Source organism: Melozone crissalis, unplaced genomic scaffold (genome assembly GCF_028551555.1).
Source record: "Melozone crissalis strain CALT ecotype California unplaced genomic scaffold, PUWL_Pcris_2 ptg000045l_1, whole genome shotgun sequence".
NCBI classification, from domain to species: Eukaryota; Metazoa; Chordata; class Aves; order Passeriformes; family Passerellidae; genus Melozone; species Melozone crissalis.
In genome coordinates, this window is record NW_026535823.1 from 17,869,706 (window position 1) to 17,885,386 (window position 15,681).

Sequence of the window (15,681 nt, forward strand, 5' to 3'; positions counted from 1 at the left end):
CCTGATGCAATTTCTGAAAGATGCAATTTCCTTCAGCACAGGAAATACGCATCATACAGTTGGCATCAGGCAAGCACCCGTGCAGTGGCTGTTGCAGTGCTTGCAGGAGCAGGTGATGCATCTGCTCCCTGGTGCATTTCCAGGCTGTCTGCCTGCAGGGCCTGGTGCAGGGAGCTTGCACCGGCTGGGACTGCTCAGTGCACCAACTGCAGGGATCCACACTCCAGGCACAGGGGCATGAATTGCTCAGACTTGCAGGAAATGCTTGTTAGAAGCATTCCGGGTGAAAAGCAGGGCTAGTCCAGCAACACATCATCAGTGCAAGGAAGTTGCTTGTATTTCAGAGAACCTAGTTTTATGTATTATAAAGTAGTGCTTAAGAGAGCTCATTGAGATCCAGGTGTCACCTATTCAAAATCACTATTGTGCACTGTATGTAAGTGGTGGGAGGGAAGGACTGATAGGCATAGCTGAAAGAAGCTTTATCAAGGAACTTTGACAGGAAACATGGACTACAGCACAGGATGCAGATCTGAAAGACATAATGGATACTTACTGGACAATTAAAGTCTGTTGAGCAGGGCAGTGAGAGTAAAGAGTAAAGCTAGTCTGGGAATGTTTTCATTCACGCCCCACCATCAATCTTCTGATTTTAGCATAGATGTGTCCACTGTGAGAACTGGTCCATAACTTCTGTAAATCACCAGAGCTGAGAAAGGGAATGGACAATGCTGAGGAAAATGGGATAGCAAATGAAATTTCATAACAAGTCAGACAAAACTCTGCAAGAAGAATCCAAATTCTCCTGTTTCACAGTTCAGTGACATCCAATGGTTCATTTCAATTTGATCTGAAATTGTTACTAATTTTTTCTCCCACTCTTTGGACTATTTATTTGTAAGATGCATATTCAATCATATTAGAAGTGGTAAAATGCTTTTCCCTGAAAATTCTCTCAGATTCTGTGTTCGGTTGATTCCTTTTACTTGCATTTCTTCTTTCTCTCTCTGTTGCGGGTGCTTTCCCATGAATGGGGAAGTTTCTTAAAATGAACCCATTTTTTAATTCCACATTAGATATTTATGATGGTTACACATTTGCATATATTGAATATTTCACTTTGTTTTGTGTAAGAGGCTCTTATCCAACTCTTCATTTTACTACTTTCTTCCCAAAGGAATATAAAACTTTCTTTAGGAACATTATTTAGTTTGGATAAAAGACTCATAAACTTCTAGCACTGGGAAAAAATGAAGAGGGAGTGTTCTTAGTAGAAGATACGAGAGCCTTTCAGTCGGTGCGAGAGCCGTGCACCGTTGGCAGCTGTGGTTTAGCCGGCTCAGCTCTTCCCCAGCTGAGGTTTAGGCGGCTCTTCCCCAGCTGAGGTTTAGGCGGCTCAGCTCTTCCCCAGCTCAGTTTAGGCGGCTGTTCTCAAGCTGAGCTTTAGCTGGCCGTTCCCCAGTTTAGTTTAGCCGGCCGTTCCCCAGCTGAGCTTTAGCCGGCCATTCCCCAGCTCAGTTTAGCCGGCCATTCCCCAGCTCAGTTTAGCCGGCCATTCCCCAGCTCAGTTTAGCCGGCCATTCCCCAGCTGAGCTTTAGCCGGCCGTTCCCCAGCGGAGCTTTAACCGGCCGTTCCCAGCTGTGGCTGAGCGGCTCTGGCGCTGGCGGGGCCGGGCAGGGGCGGCCGCCCTGGCATTCGCAGCCCGGCGGGGTCTCCAGGGCACAGAGAGCCCTCCCCGCGCATCAGCCGGGCGCCCGCAGGACTCAAGAGCGTTTTAAAGACTACTAAATAAGTTTCTAATTATTTCAACATAAAACTCTATAGTGTATTCATGAATTGATTAACTGATTTTATGGACAGCCTCCCTTCAGATCGAGTTCTCTAACTGGTTTTGAAACTGATTCTTTGCAGACACAAGAAACACATGGAGAATCATATTCTTGCAACCACAGATCAATTCAGGTATTTTGGCAGGCAAAAAGAAGAAATTCAAAGCTGGAGTAGAAGAAAGAGCTAAAAATTAACGGACCACTGAAGTTTGAAGGCAAGCAGTTAATGTTACTCTATGAGTTTGATAGTAATCCAGCAAGTTTTTTCCCACATACTGGATTTGATGCATGTGTCTTTCCTTAAGATGCCTTTTTAATTTCATCTGTTGAAAGACTAGGGAAAGAAATAATGCTTATAAGTTTGAGTTGAAGACTTTCTTACTAATATTAGAAATATTTTAAGGGATGGTTGAATGCTGACTTGACTTCTTAATGAACAACCATCCAATATCTTAGTTTTGCTTAGATTCCTGAATTCATGCAAATATCAGTTACCATCTCTAACTCTGCTTTTTTCACTTGAGAAGAATGAATGCTTTTGAGTGTGGTACCACCAGATAACTGAACAGAATGAAATGTTTAGAATTAGAACTCCAGAAAGTAAGCATGAAGTTTTATTACTTGAAAATTACTGTAGTTTCCATGGTGAAAAATGTAGAAGAATTGTAATACAGTTTGTAACATCTATAAAAAGCATTATTTTGATGGACCATTTTCTCTGTTTTGAAATCAATGAAATACAAATGATTGGAACGTGATAACAAATATGAATAGGGTAAAAACTTGAGACCTTTACTACTTGAAAAAAGGGAGTACTCAGACTTTTATGCTTTATGTTCTGGAAACTATTAGTAGCTGAAATGAAAAATCTTCATTTTCCTATAAGTTATACAGTGGCATACTTGTAAAGATAGTATCTTTCCCTTCTCTTTAAAGCTGGATCTGTATTATAAAAGCAGTTGCTTTCCACACTTTTAATTGACTTATATCTTCATAACTTTTTTTTTTTAAAAACTAGTTTTGCATTAAAATACATGGTGCCACTGTAATTCTCTCTGTTGTACATATTTTCACAGGACTGCATGTTGCCAAAGTAATTCTGATTATACTTTCAAAAATCTGTGGTGAGCAAAATGCGTTTTTCACAAATACCTGCTTTGTGCTTTGGGAGGAAATACATATATTTGAGGAAAGGAAGAGCAGTTTGTATGTGCTTTAGACCTGATTCAAGCACCTCCATTTAGTATAATAGTACTGATAAGCACTGTTTTGCCATGTCCCTAATGATTTGCTACAGAGCAGCAAATGTAAACAAAGGTCAGTAATCCCCTCAATGTAAGTTCAATGCTAGGCCTTGTTAGATTAATACCTTTTGTTTTTATGTAGCTAAGACAAGATATACAAAGGAAATACATGTTTCTCTAGGGCTGTTAGGTCTGAATCGAGTTTGCTTTGAAATTGGTATTTTGGAAATAAATTGGTAATAATGTGGTGATAATACCAATAAATTGGTATTGGAAATATTTTTGCTTTTTGAAATTGGTCTGCTTTTCTGTCTTTGCCTAGAATACCTATAGTCCCAAGTCCCAATCCCTATATCCTCCAACAGCTGAGAATATCTCTACTGCAGAAGTTAATGAATGTTTGATGCATGGACTTACTTTTTGACAATACACTTATCTTAGTGACCTATTGTGGTCACTAAGTAAAAAGCACTGTCCTACTCTGATATTTCAAGAAGATAATCTGCAAACTCTGGCTGGTGGTGATCATGCCATAGGAGCCAGCATGAAGTCTGTTATGCTTCATGTATAGTTGGTTAACCATTGGCAGATTGGCAGTTACCAAATATAGCATTACATGAGCATATACAGAGAAAAAGAAGCTAAAACCTTTTGTGGGAAAAAGCAATGTAAGAGTGGAAACTGTGACACAAGAAGGGTAAAGCTACACACCCATACAGAAGTTCTCTGTATCATTTGGTGGCTTTAGTACAGAGAAGTGGCAGTGTGGAATAACAAACTGTTGTACCTCTGAACTTACCATTGAATAAAGAATCCTTAAAACCAAAAAATGAGACCATGAATAAATAAATAAGCAATGAGCTGTCAGCTGAAAAGAAACAATGGAAAACTAGGAAGGGAGAGAAGAATGAAGAGGAGTTGATGAAAAAAAAAGGTGCCAAAAAAACCAGAGTCTGTCAGATTGGTATGAGCAATAGTCCCTAGTTCTCATCAGCTACATATACAGTGCCTGTTGTCACAGTCCTTTGGTCCTACATTAATTTATTAAGTATTTTGATAAACACAAGATGTGCCAATGGAGTCAGAGAAGGGAGGAAGCAATGTAACAAGGGTACAAAATGCAACCAAGGGTTCTAAAAGTTTACTGAAATGCATATTTGGTATAATGCAATGATCAGATAACTATCATTATTCCATGCAATGATCATTATTCAAAGCAATGATCAGATAACTGTCATTATTCCATAATTTTCTAAGTTCAGCCACTATTTATATATGATACTAATATTACAGAGATAGTCAATGTATTCATTCTTTTTATGCAGCTCAAGTGACATTGAGGAGAAACCATGCAATTATCCAACTGTACTGACACCATTAGGGAGCTTGAACTGGATCCCAGGTAAGTCAGATAAATATTTTGGCTTTGTGTATTTGGGTACAGAGCCTGTGGTCAGCAGTTGGTATTTGGCATGCAACAGCCTACTTTATCCATTTTTATGCACCAACTAATTTCCTTGATGTAGGGATTTGGGGATGGTGAAATAATTTCATCAATTATAAGCAAAAAAAAATTAAATATCTGTTTCATCTACTTCATTCTGGATAGCCACTGCATAAAACCTGTCAAAACCATATTGCTTCGGGTTCATCCCTGCTGCAGTTCCATTGATTACAGTGGAGTTAAATCAAAGATGAATCTGTCTGTTCAATTTAAATCTAATGATTGGTTAAAAAGTCGGGGGGAGAGCCCTGCCTAAATCCAGGGCTGTTTTATCCTTGTGTCAGCATTTAATTCCATTTGCATATAAGCCTATTTCCCTTCTCTAAATTTAATTTGTTAGAGCTTGGCCCTCAGCAACAACAGCAACAACAAAGTAATTGCATGCAGTATTGGGCAATGGTGCCAATACAGCGTGTGCTATAAAAATGTCTCATGCAAATTTATAAAATGTAGGCATTTGACACTCTGCCTGGTAACAGGTATGTGGATACTTGAAAAAAACTCTAAGCTTGAGCTTCATGGACGTGTGACATCTAATAATAATACACATATGAAGAAGCCTTTTTTTAATATCAGCTATTAATTGTGTCTGTTTCACTAAAGGAAATAAGATATCCATGTCTTGTATGACCAATGGGAACATTCTAGAGTTTCACTGTGATGAGATAAAACTGGCTGAGGCTTAGTTCTCAGGCTGCACTAGATAACATCTGTGACTTTGCACAAGGTACATTTGCAGTGTGACTTAGCAAGCTTGTTTTAAACTGGGCAGGAGTGGTTGGCATTGTCACAATATACCTTGTTTGTTTAGCTGCTACACTCCACTGCAGGGCTGTGTTCTCATATCACCCAGTCTCAAAACACAGAGCCCATCTTCAGAGACCTTTCACCTGGCCATTTTTAAATAAAAATACTCCTGTTGAACTTAACCTGATCAGCAGTCATTCCAATTCAGCTGTTCTTCCAAAGGTAGTGGTACCTGCCTTAGGTTGATAGAATCCTTTATTCTCCTTTTCCCTATCCTAAATATTTGATTGCACCTAAAGGGGAAATCCTCAAATCAAAACATTTTGTAGGATTTGAGTTTTTCTTTTTGCTTTAAACCCCAGCTTTTTCATCATACATTCTGATGCAGCAAAACTAATCATGGTCATAGATTCTTATATATGGCCAATTTTGCCCAACTTCATGATCACTTCAGAAGAGGTCAGTTCAGTTTCACCATTTATGGAAAGAAGACACTGATGCTAAGGGGTTAAATATATTGACCTGGGACACTGTGCAATTTTATGCAAATAACAAAGCCTGGAAGAGAAGCCAGGTTTTCTGAATCCAGGCTGCATGATGTGGGACTAACTTACAGAGAGCAGAGAATAAACACACATCCTCCTACTTTCTGATTTCTGTGTTTAGATAAATCAGGTGATTTCCTAACATATCAGATCTTTTTAATACAGTCTGTTCCTCATGTGGCCAGGAAAGCTCACTATTACCTCTGTTACTTGCTCCCATTACCTCTCATTGCACTTGCAGCCTATCCTCAGTCGGATTAGAAGGCAGTCAGGACCTTTCAGGAGGCACTTACCACTTTACAGGATTAGGATAAGCCTACCTTTGATGTTTTTGTGATCATACCCATCTGCCATAGCTGAACATGGTGAAGTAGGCTTTATTTTTATTTAATGTTCTAATTATGTTTAAAAGGTCAAATATATTTTTTTTCTCAGTTTGCCTGCTTTTCTTTAAAAAATCAATGAGGATGTGTTGTCTTTCAATACATATGCTAACATTTGAAAAGTAAAAAACCCCATGGTTAGAATCAGCAAATAGAGATGTGGTTTCACCTGATTTTAAGGTTTAACAATTGTACTCTATGTCACACTCCTTCCTCTTCTTCCATCCATATATTCATTACAAATGTCAGATAAGGCTAATCCTTCATGTGACATTACTACAGATGGTTACACTGGGGACTTAAACCAGATGCTGATAGTCTGGATAATCTGGATAAAAGCTGGTAACCTAAAACAAATCCATTTTCTGTATTACTCATGCTAACAGTTAAGATAGATATAAAATCTTTATTACCCTTTAACACTTTACATAACTCTTTTGCTTTCCTCTTTTTATAATTTCAAAGGTGTTATTTTAGAGAAGATTCTTCTTCATGTCTCACTGTCCTACCTCATCTAAATCATGCATGTTTGTATGTAATAAGATTTAGGGAGGGGAGAAACTTTCTAGATAAGAATGAACACTACATTTATCTTTTGTTTTAAAATTCCCATTGGGTTCAAAATTTGCACTGGAAAGTAACTTTACTTTCATAAAAAGAAGTTTAATGGAAGCATTAATAGTAAAAAAGTAACTCCCTTCTGTACTTTTGAAGAGTCTCTGAAATTCCATGTTTTGGATGGGAGCTGATAGGGATGTCTTCTGCTGAGTGGCCCAGACCTCTGACTACACTTGAGTGTACCCATTTTTCTGTCTATGTAAGAATAATAAAATCCTATCTTAGATGAGATTTACTCTGAATATCATGTATGTTTATTCTTTCATTTAGTAATGAAGTTTGTATTCTGAACTGAGAGATTCACAAAGACTTAGTCTAGGAAGAACTCTTGGGTGTGTGTTAAGCAGCTAATTATTTACATGGGAAATTCTATGACATAAACATACTGGATCCTTCCTTGCCCACCTATGACTATCACTGAATGCTGCCCATGCCTGGAGGAATTGGAGAGGAAGATACTGGGTTATTGTTTGTGACTTAGTGTAATGCTATTTTGGGCTCTTTCAGCTGTACTACTTTTTATTTATTACTAGGTTTTGTTTCTAAACTGGTCACTAGTCTGGAAGTATAGGAAAGTTTGTGTACCAAGTACCTGAGCTAGGCAATTATTGTGTAGCTTCTCATCTGTTGCTTAGCACACTTGAGATTTAGATTAGGGTAAGCAACTTGACCAGGTCTCCATACAGTAAATGATCTTGGGTCTAATCTGATCTCCCTTTAATCCAGTGAGCTATGAGGGCAGTGGTCTGGAGCATGGTTCATGGAGCATGGTTTCTGTGATTTGCTTCTAAGCCTGTTTTGCCCCTAGTGTGTACTACAGGAACAGGTAAAGAAGTCAAGGTCCCTGGTCAGCCAAAGCATATGCAGTACTGAAGTTTGAATTTTGGGATTAATACAGCCTTCTGTTGCCAAAGCTCTCAGCTGGACAATTCTCATAGTCTTTAGCAGCATAGCCAGTAGCTAGTAATGACTATCTCCCTCAGAGTCCTTACTGTTTCACTGATTCTAAAAGTGTATAGATCACACCATTGATTCAAATCAACACAGTTCTATTGAAATCAACAGAATTCATAACCCTTATACCAGTGGAGAACCTTGATCCTTCCCTTCATGTATGGAATGATACAGCAGTGAAGAACACTGGTCACTGTGAGTCAAGTAATTATCAACAAGTTACTGAAATTGTTTAGAACAGTAGTCAGTCATTAGGCCTTAGAGCATGCTGCAAGGATATAAGGCGCAAACCTTCTGCATCAATGGAGGTGAGTAAAGACTTACTGTCCAGATATTTTCTGTTGATAATATACTGTTATCAAATACCATCATAACTGTTGTTCATTTTGGGATCATAATCCTTTATAGTGGAAGAAAAAATAAATACTTTGGTCTGAAAGGTTAGCCAGAGGAAGACAATTATTGCAGAAGATGTAGAAAGGTGAAAAAGGTGAGTAATTACATGAACTATTGCAAGCAAGGAACCAAATTCTTACAATTATGTGTTTTGTGGCAAATGCAGTCTTGGTGGGCTGATACACATTACCCTCAATATCATAATTAATACTGGTAATGTTATTTTTAGTGTTTGTGGTAATCAAAGAGTGGAAGCAATAACTGGATCTATTTGATAGCAACATTTGACTAACTTTTGACAATTACTTTTTAAGTGTAAATTTCTAAATTGTGACTTTAAACAGCAGCATTTCCTTGATGATTTATTTTAGAGGCTCACTGAAAGTATGAAAATAGAGTGAAGTTCTATTATTGACCATGTAGATGTGGTTGAAAGACCTGTGCACGGGGCAGATATTTTGCTGCCATCTGTTCCACTTTAGAGGAAATGCCCAGTTCGGCAGAGCTATTTCTTTGCATGTTGTCAGCCTGGAAATTCCATTTCAGCACTATAAAGTCTGATTTGACAAGAATGAAATATCACTTTCAGGAATGCTGTTTAGTGGAGTATGTATGTATGGAAATTACGTTCTGGTGGAGAGAGGGTCTTGGGTTGTGTGTATTTTATGATCCACATATCTCTAATTCATCTTTTCCTTTTGAAACATAACACATGTTTGAGCTTCACTGATATGGGTTCCTGCTTATTATAGTTAATGGATTATTCATCCTCTTTGTCCTTGACATAATCCTAAGTATGTGCATAAAACTCAGATCATGTTGCTCATAAAAACCAATCAGCCCAGAGTTCTTCTGCAAGGTGTTGAACATTCACCCAGAGCAGATGGTAAAGATAATGTTTAATAAAGAGTTAGAGGATTAGTTGGAACAAAAATAAGCTAAGAGAAAGGGATAATTTCATTTCATATGAAACTCCATGACATTTCATGTACCCAAGGACTGATTAAAATTATGCCAAAAGCTGCTCTTTTTGGCCAGTTTGTCCTAATACTGACCCTGCTTATGTTGTCAGCTGCTGTATCTGCATGTGTTATTTTACCACTCTCTGAATAACTCAAAAGAAAGCTCTTCTGATTCTCCTGTGGCAGACAAAATAATTCTTAATTAAATAGGAAGAGGAGAGATGATAGGATTCTGGTAAATGTGATGAATATATTTAAAAAACTGATACCTCAACTGAGGTTTAGAAGAAAAGTTTTGTAGGTAATTTTAAACATAAATAAATTTTAAATGGTAGTTTTCATAACATGTGGAGTTAAGCTTTGTTTTGCCTTGAATATTTAGATGCTGAATGGAAAACAGAGCAGGGATAGTCCATAAATGATTTTCAGTCTTGTTTTAGGAAATTTTATTTTTGCTACCAAAAACATAGTGGAGTAACCAAGCCTATACATTTTGCATATTGCATAACATATGTAATGAATGTCCAGTTGTTCTTTAATAAGGCTTAATAATAGAAATTGAATAAAACAAATCAGAAGCAAATATTTTACAGTTATGGTATTTCTGGGCCCACGGTTATCTACTACAAATTTAAGATTTATAAACCAGAATCTCTGATGAAGTGTGTCAGGTATGGATGCTGCAGAAACAAGTAAGTGGAATTTACTTGTAAATGCAGTGTCCTTTGTTCTGAACACAAAATTTAAATTATTTGAAGCTGTTCTCATAAATAAACACATGTTCTTTTAAGAAGACATTTTAGAATGCTCGGTGGAAGACAGAAGACAACTCTTTCTTTTAATTTTATGGCAAAAGAGCAAAACAGGATCAAAATCCAAGCTATTAACTTACTTTACTGAGACTCAGTGGTCACTGAAGCATAAAACCAGATGTAAGCATCTCTGGACTCACTGCAGCTGAAGCTTCAAGCTCTGACCAGTCTTTAATGGTAGAGAGCTGTTAGCTGCTTCTGTAATGCAGGAAGACAAAAATATTCTAGAATCAACATCATGGCTTTTGCACTGAAGTGGGCCAAAGCCGAAACCTTTGAAAGCCTCTTGATATTTGCTGGCTTGGGTAATATTACTGCCTAGTACTTCCAGAATTCAGCTGAAATCTTCTCAAAACCTGCTCTGCATTTTATAGCCATTTCCTGTGCTTAAGACAGTGTTTGGCTCCCTAAAATAAACACCCTAAAGTAGTTTTCTGCTGCAGATTATTTCTAACTTTACTTATGATCCTGTTGTTTCTGAAATTAGTTACTTTTGAAAATGTTCCATTGGGCACTTCAAAGACCTGAGTATATTTAAAATAGTCTGAATTAACATGAAAATAGCAAGGTACAGTTAAGAATGAACTGGAAATTAATGGAACCTTAATTTCACTGACAATAATTGTAAATATTTTATTACAAGATGCAGATTTAGCTGACTAATGGTTGTGAAACACATTACTATAAAACTTATTTCCCAATTTCCTTCAGTCTGCTAAATACTTTTCCATGCTTCATTGTAGCCATCTTTTGAAATCACAGTGGCAAGAATAAAGCTCAGGATGTCTGTCAGCTGATACATAGTATCAGCATGAGATAGTGCAGCTCAGCAAGAAGAGAGGGTCATATCACACAGCTAAGATGAGACATAGATAAGTCTAAAGCAAGTTATGGCTTTATCTCATCTTAACCTTGAACCAGATGCCCTTCCAAAGCCCTCCCTTCCCCCCCATCCCCCCGTGCTTGTAGCACACTACAGCTGTGCTGTAACAAACAGCTAGAATGAAAATTGGAGATGGGAGAAAGGCAGTCTTAAAAAGGCTATTTTTTCATTCCAAACATGTTTCTTAAAGTGTACAGATAGAAATAAATTGATTGATTAGCTGAATTTTGAAATAGAACAAGCAAGTCAGGTATGAAAGGACTTCTGTTTAGCACTTCTTGTTAGTAGAAAACTGATAGCAATGAAATGTGTTGTGAAACAAAATATTTTTAACTTGTTCATATTTTTGATTTAAATAATACTCCAACCACAATAAACCCCAGAAATTGTGGTCATTGAGGAGTGGGTAGGCATTCTAATTCTTTCCCAGATGGTGAATGATTAATGTGCAAGTAATTTCTCCCAGCACTTGGAATGTTCTTCACCTTGTAAGTCCCTTCAGTACTCACTCTCCAGCCTGCCAATTAGTGTGTTCACATCATCCTCAGATAATGCTTTTTTCACCTATCTGTATTTTTTGGTCTTGGAAGGGAAATGTCAGAAAATAAACTTTGCTTTGATTTCTTCTACTTTGTTTTTCTCAACTATTGCCTTTTCAAAAGTCTTCAGAAATCAAATGTATGTGGCTGCTTTTTATTTCCCATTTTATCTGCAGTTGTTTACTAGCTTTCATTCTCCAGCTCTAGTATCTCCTTTAATGGGGTCTCTGTGCTTCATTATTCACAAGGGGAACACTTTCTTCATTTTTTTGTCTGAATTATACACTCATACTTCATTAAGACATTTTTGGGTTTTGGCAGCTCTGGGATAGATGAGATCCTACCACTAGGCTTGCCACATTTTGGATATGTTTCTTGTATGCATAGTTATTGCTAATAAAAAAATCTTTTTTTTTTTTCCTAAGGCTCTTATATTCAAATTAATTATCTCTTTTTTCATTGTTAGATGCTTGTCCAAAGAAAAGTTAAAGTTATACTTGAATATCATGAGACAGTAATTTTTTTTTAATAGAAAACCCACAAATTATTCATTGGCCCAATGTAAGTCCTTCTGAAACACACCCTTGTGAAGATAATAACTGGGATGATATGTGCTTTTCTCTAGCAATAGTTTTGCTTCCTAGTTACATCAATGGGTTTTAATAAAGAGATATCATGCTGCTACAAGAAACTATCTAATGATATTTCACAAACTGCTTTTTTCAACAGGAAAGAAAGCCAGTAGCAGCTAAAGTCACTGCTTTTCCTTACAAATATTCTTAATTTTTATCTCATTGTAGACTAGGGGATCTCCAGAATAACACAGTGTACCACATATTCCAAAACTCAGGGAAGAGCTAAATTTTCTCTTCCTCTCCAATTTCTGAGGTCCCTGCTGAAGATTTACGGTCTTAGCAGGCCTGATGTAAGTTCATACCTGAGACAGGTCTCAGTCTGTAGCTGCAGTTCTATACCCAAAAGTGTAACAACAACTTAGTTCCTGCTGGTAGACTTAGTTCCTGCACCTGTGACTTCTTAAATTAGCCCCAGCTGGGCTAGCTGGGACCTACCAGCCGGCAGTGGGAGCAGCAGTGTGCTCCAGGAACTCTCCAGCTTCTCCATCCTGTGCTTTTGAATGGAAACACAGCAACGAGGCAGGAGGGGCAGAGGCGAACTCAGGTTCTCTTTCCTCGTACAGGAAATAACCCCTACTCAGTTGAAGCTGCATCAAAGCCATAGGCTAGCACCCACTATCCAGATAAATGCTTAAATTTCTGCATACTGCAGAAATATCATTGACATACTCCCTTCTTAATTTGGAACATCTCCCAATCACCTGAAGTAAACTATCATTTTTCACCACTTGTGGCTTCTACTTTCTCCAGATATTAAAAAAAAAATAAAATCCCAAAAAAACCCAACCCAAACAAACCCAAAAAAACCAAACAAAAACCCAAACCTGGTGCAGAACAAGAACTGGAAAAATCCCATTATAAAAAGATATTTGAAAGGACTGGGTTTTTTCTGTTCAGTAAATAATAGTTTATTTCTTAAATAGTACATGCTATGCCCTTCTGTAAATATCCTTTTCTGGAAAGCCCTATAAAAGAGGAATGAATTACATGCTTTAAGGATGCCCTTCATTGGCATAATTAGAGAAGAAATCCTGTCTTCTTCTTTCTTGTGAGACAGCACATACCACCTGACTTGGCTTGGCTTGCCTTGCCTGTGCAAGTCACACTGAGCTGGCTGCTACTTTGACCCGTGAGAACATGGAGAAGCTGGAGACAGAAAACAGTGGATCCCCACAGTTTCTAGTAACATCATGTTTTTCAACCTCCTTTCTTAAAGAAAGTATAGAAATTGCTCCAGGTTTTCAGTGAAGAGTGGTAAGATGCAAAATATATTGCTATTCCCCAGAGGTTAAATTAGTGGGTAGGAAGGATGCTTTGCTTGTTTGTAATTGCCAATTAAAAAAAATTAAAGTAAATGTTTTGTTTTAAACAAGTCTATCCCTTTTTGAATGTGGGCAGATGTGTACATATAAAAATCAAACTTATAATATTTCCAATGCATGTAAATTCAAACACTTTTAATCTTTAGCAGATAAGTATTTACTGGGGACTTAGCTTCATTCCATTTCCTCAGCTGTGCTCTTGATGGTACAATGGAGCTGTTTGTGACATTAGGGGTGGTGGATTTGATTTTGCTTCAGGTTGACATTTCATGGCACTATGTGTGAAAAATTACATCGTCAACAAAGCCTTCCTTGCTGGAGCTTGGACACAACAATAACACCTTCTCATGCTAATTGGAGCCTGTATGATGTCTGAGTGCTTGCTTTGCTGTTCTTTTTGAGTCTTTGATACTTACCCTGTTGCCATCAGATGCTAAAGATAAGATGGAAGAGCAAAAATGTAGAAAAAGGAGAATAAAAAAGGCTACATATTGGTTTTGTGTACATTTAAGTGACATTATTTAAGCAGGTCAGTTCTCTTGCAAATCAAATGAAAATGAAGTGCATGGAGGATAGCTGGAATAGGTATATCTATCATTACTAATCTGGACTAGGATTTCTTTCTATTGAAGCTACAGGAATTCATATAAATAGGGGACAGTTTTCATTAATTTTCAATGTTTCTGAAATGTATATTTTCATATGCATAAATGTTAAATTGTCAAGCATGATAGAAGTTTGTAGAGACTGATTGCCTTGTGAATCAACAACAATGAGGCCTTTTCTTCATGAAACTGAGTGCCTTGGATTATAAATCAAAGGAAATGAGGGCAAACTAAGAGTTAATATATGGTAGGTTGCTTAAGATCAAGAGTGCAGTCTGTCTTTTACAGAAATACTGGTCTTATTGAGGCAAAATTTGGTGATACCAGCACATGGCCTTGCCACAGAGAAAAGATAAATTTAGATTGAATGATTTCTCAGTTAAACAGAGACCAACAGGGATTTTATAATAAAACAATTTATGCTTACTTTGGAATATGACAATGGCAATTTTTCTTGTGCTGAAAACAAACCATTACTGATGTATGTTTGAGACCCAGCAGGAAGCTTTCTAATGCAGACTCTTTCCTCATCTATCCAGTAGCAGATGTAATTTTTCTAAGTTGTGTAGCGGTACATAACACCACATATTATTACTCTGGTCACATTTTCCTATCATGGTGAAAAATCTAGATTTGTTAGGAATCCCCTAGAAGTGATGTATGTCCCTCAGCCTTGAAAGTCTAGCTCTTAATGAATTAAAGACTTAATTCGCCTTTCTGTTTTTAGGTTTCATTGAAAATACTTGTGGTATGATCTCTGATTCTAAAAAATTATGAGGCAATATTTTGACATATCTAACAGCAATTTTTGATTCACATGCTCTAATGTAAATCAGGAGGGGTTCCTTTGTCAATGCGGTAAATCAAGGTGAAAGGACTGACTTCCTTTTTGCAGGAAATTTTAGTTCAATTTGAAATGCCTGATACTAGAAATATTTATATTTCTTGTGGCTTATTTTAGCTGTGTAACAGGAGGAAAGGTTGTCAGTATTTCTGATCTGAATCTGAGGTCTCAAGTTTCTATTTTTGTCAGTATGGATACAGCCAATCCCACCAGATTGGTACAGTAGAACCTATGGACAGAGAATTGCATGTAAGAGCAACCAGTCTCTCAGGGGATGTCCACGATCACTTCAGGTAAAATGGGACTATTAGTGCTCCCTAGCATCAGGCAGACATGTCTCTAAGACTTCCTTGCTGAATGAGATGACACTGATACAGCTGATTCTGAACTAGAGAAATAGTTGTCATTTTAAAGCTTGGGATCTTGAAGAGCTGCCCATCTAAAGGAATGCTTTGGTTGTTTGGTATTGGTGTGCACAGTTGATTTATGGGACAAAAGTTAGCAGAAATTGATTGTAAAGTATTGATAATTGCACTGAAATTTCAGTGCAGGCCCAAGGGGAACACATTCTTCTGATTTCTAGATTATATATAGCAACATCTTGATGCTATTATGATGATTACCCCTTTGCAATTGATATATCTTAGCACAGGAACATAACATTCCTAATGAGATATAGCAATAATTTACCTGTCACAAAATGATCTTTTCCTTCGGAAGTGACAGTGTCTTACTGTTACAAATATGTCCCCATTGACTAAAGCACTAATGAATACAGGTCTAGCATGATCATATTTGGATATTTATGCTATTTGATAAAGTGTAGAACTTGATCTGGATCAAAACTATTCATATAGT

General features: G+C 37.3%; 1 long non-coding RNA gene across 1 annotated transcript in view; it reads left to right on the top strand.

Annotated features, from left to right (window-relative positions):
• The first annotated feature begins 4,394 nt into the window (after positions 1 to 4,394).
• The window catches only part of LOC128943346 (uncharacterized), a 415,897-nt gene continuing 404,610 nt past the window's right edge, over positions 4,395 to 15,681 (top strand). The window contains exon 1 of the long non-coding RNA XR_008483692.1: positions 4,395 to 4,476. This is a non-coding gene — a long non-coding RNA (uncharacterized LOC128943346). The remainder of the gene's footprint in view (positions 4,477 to 15,681) is intronic.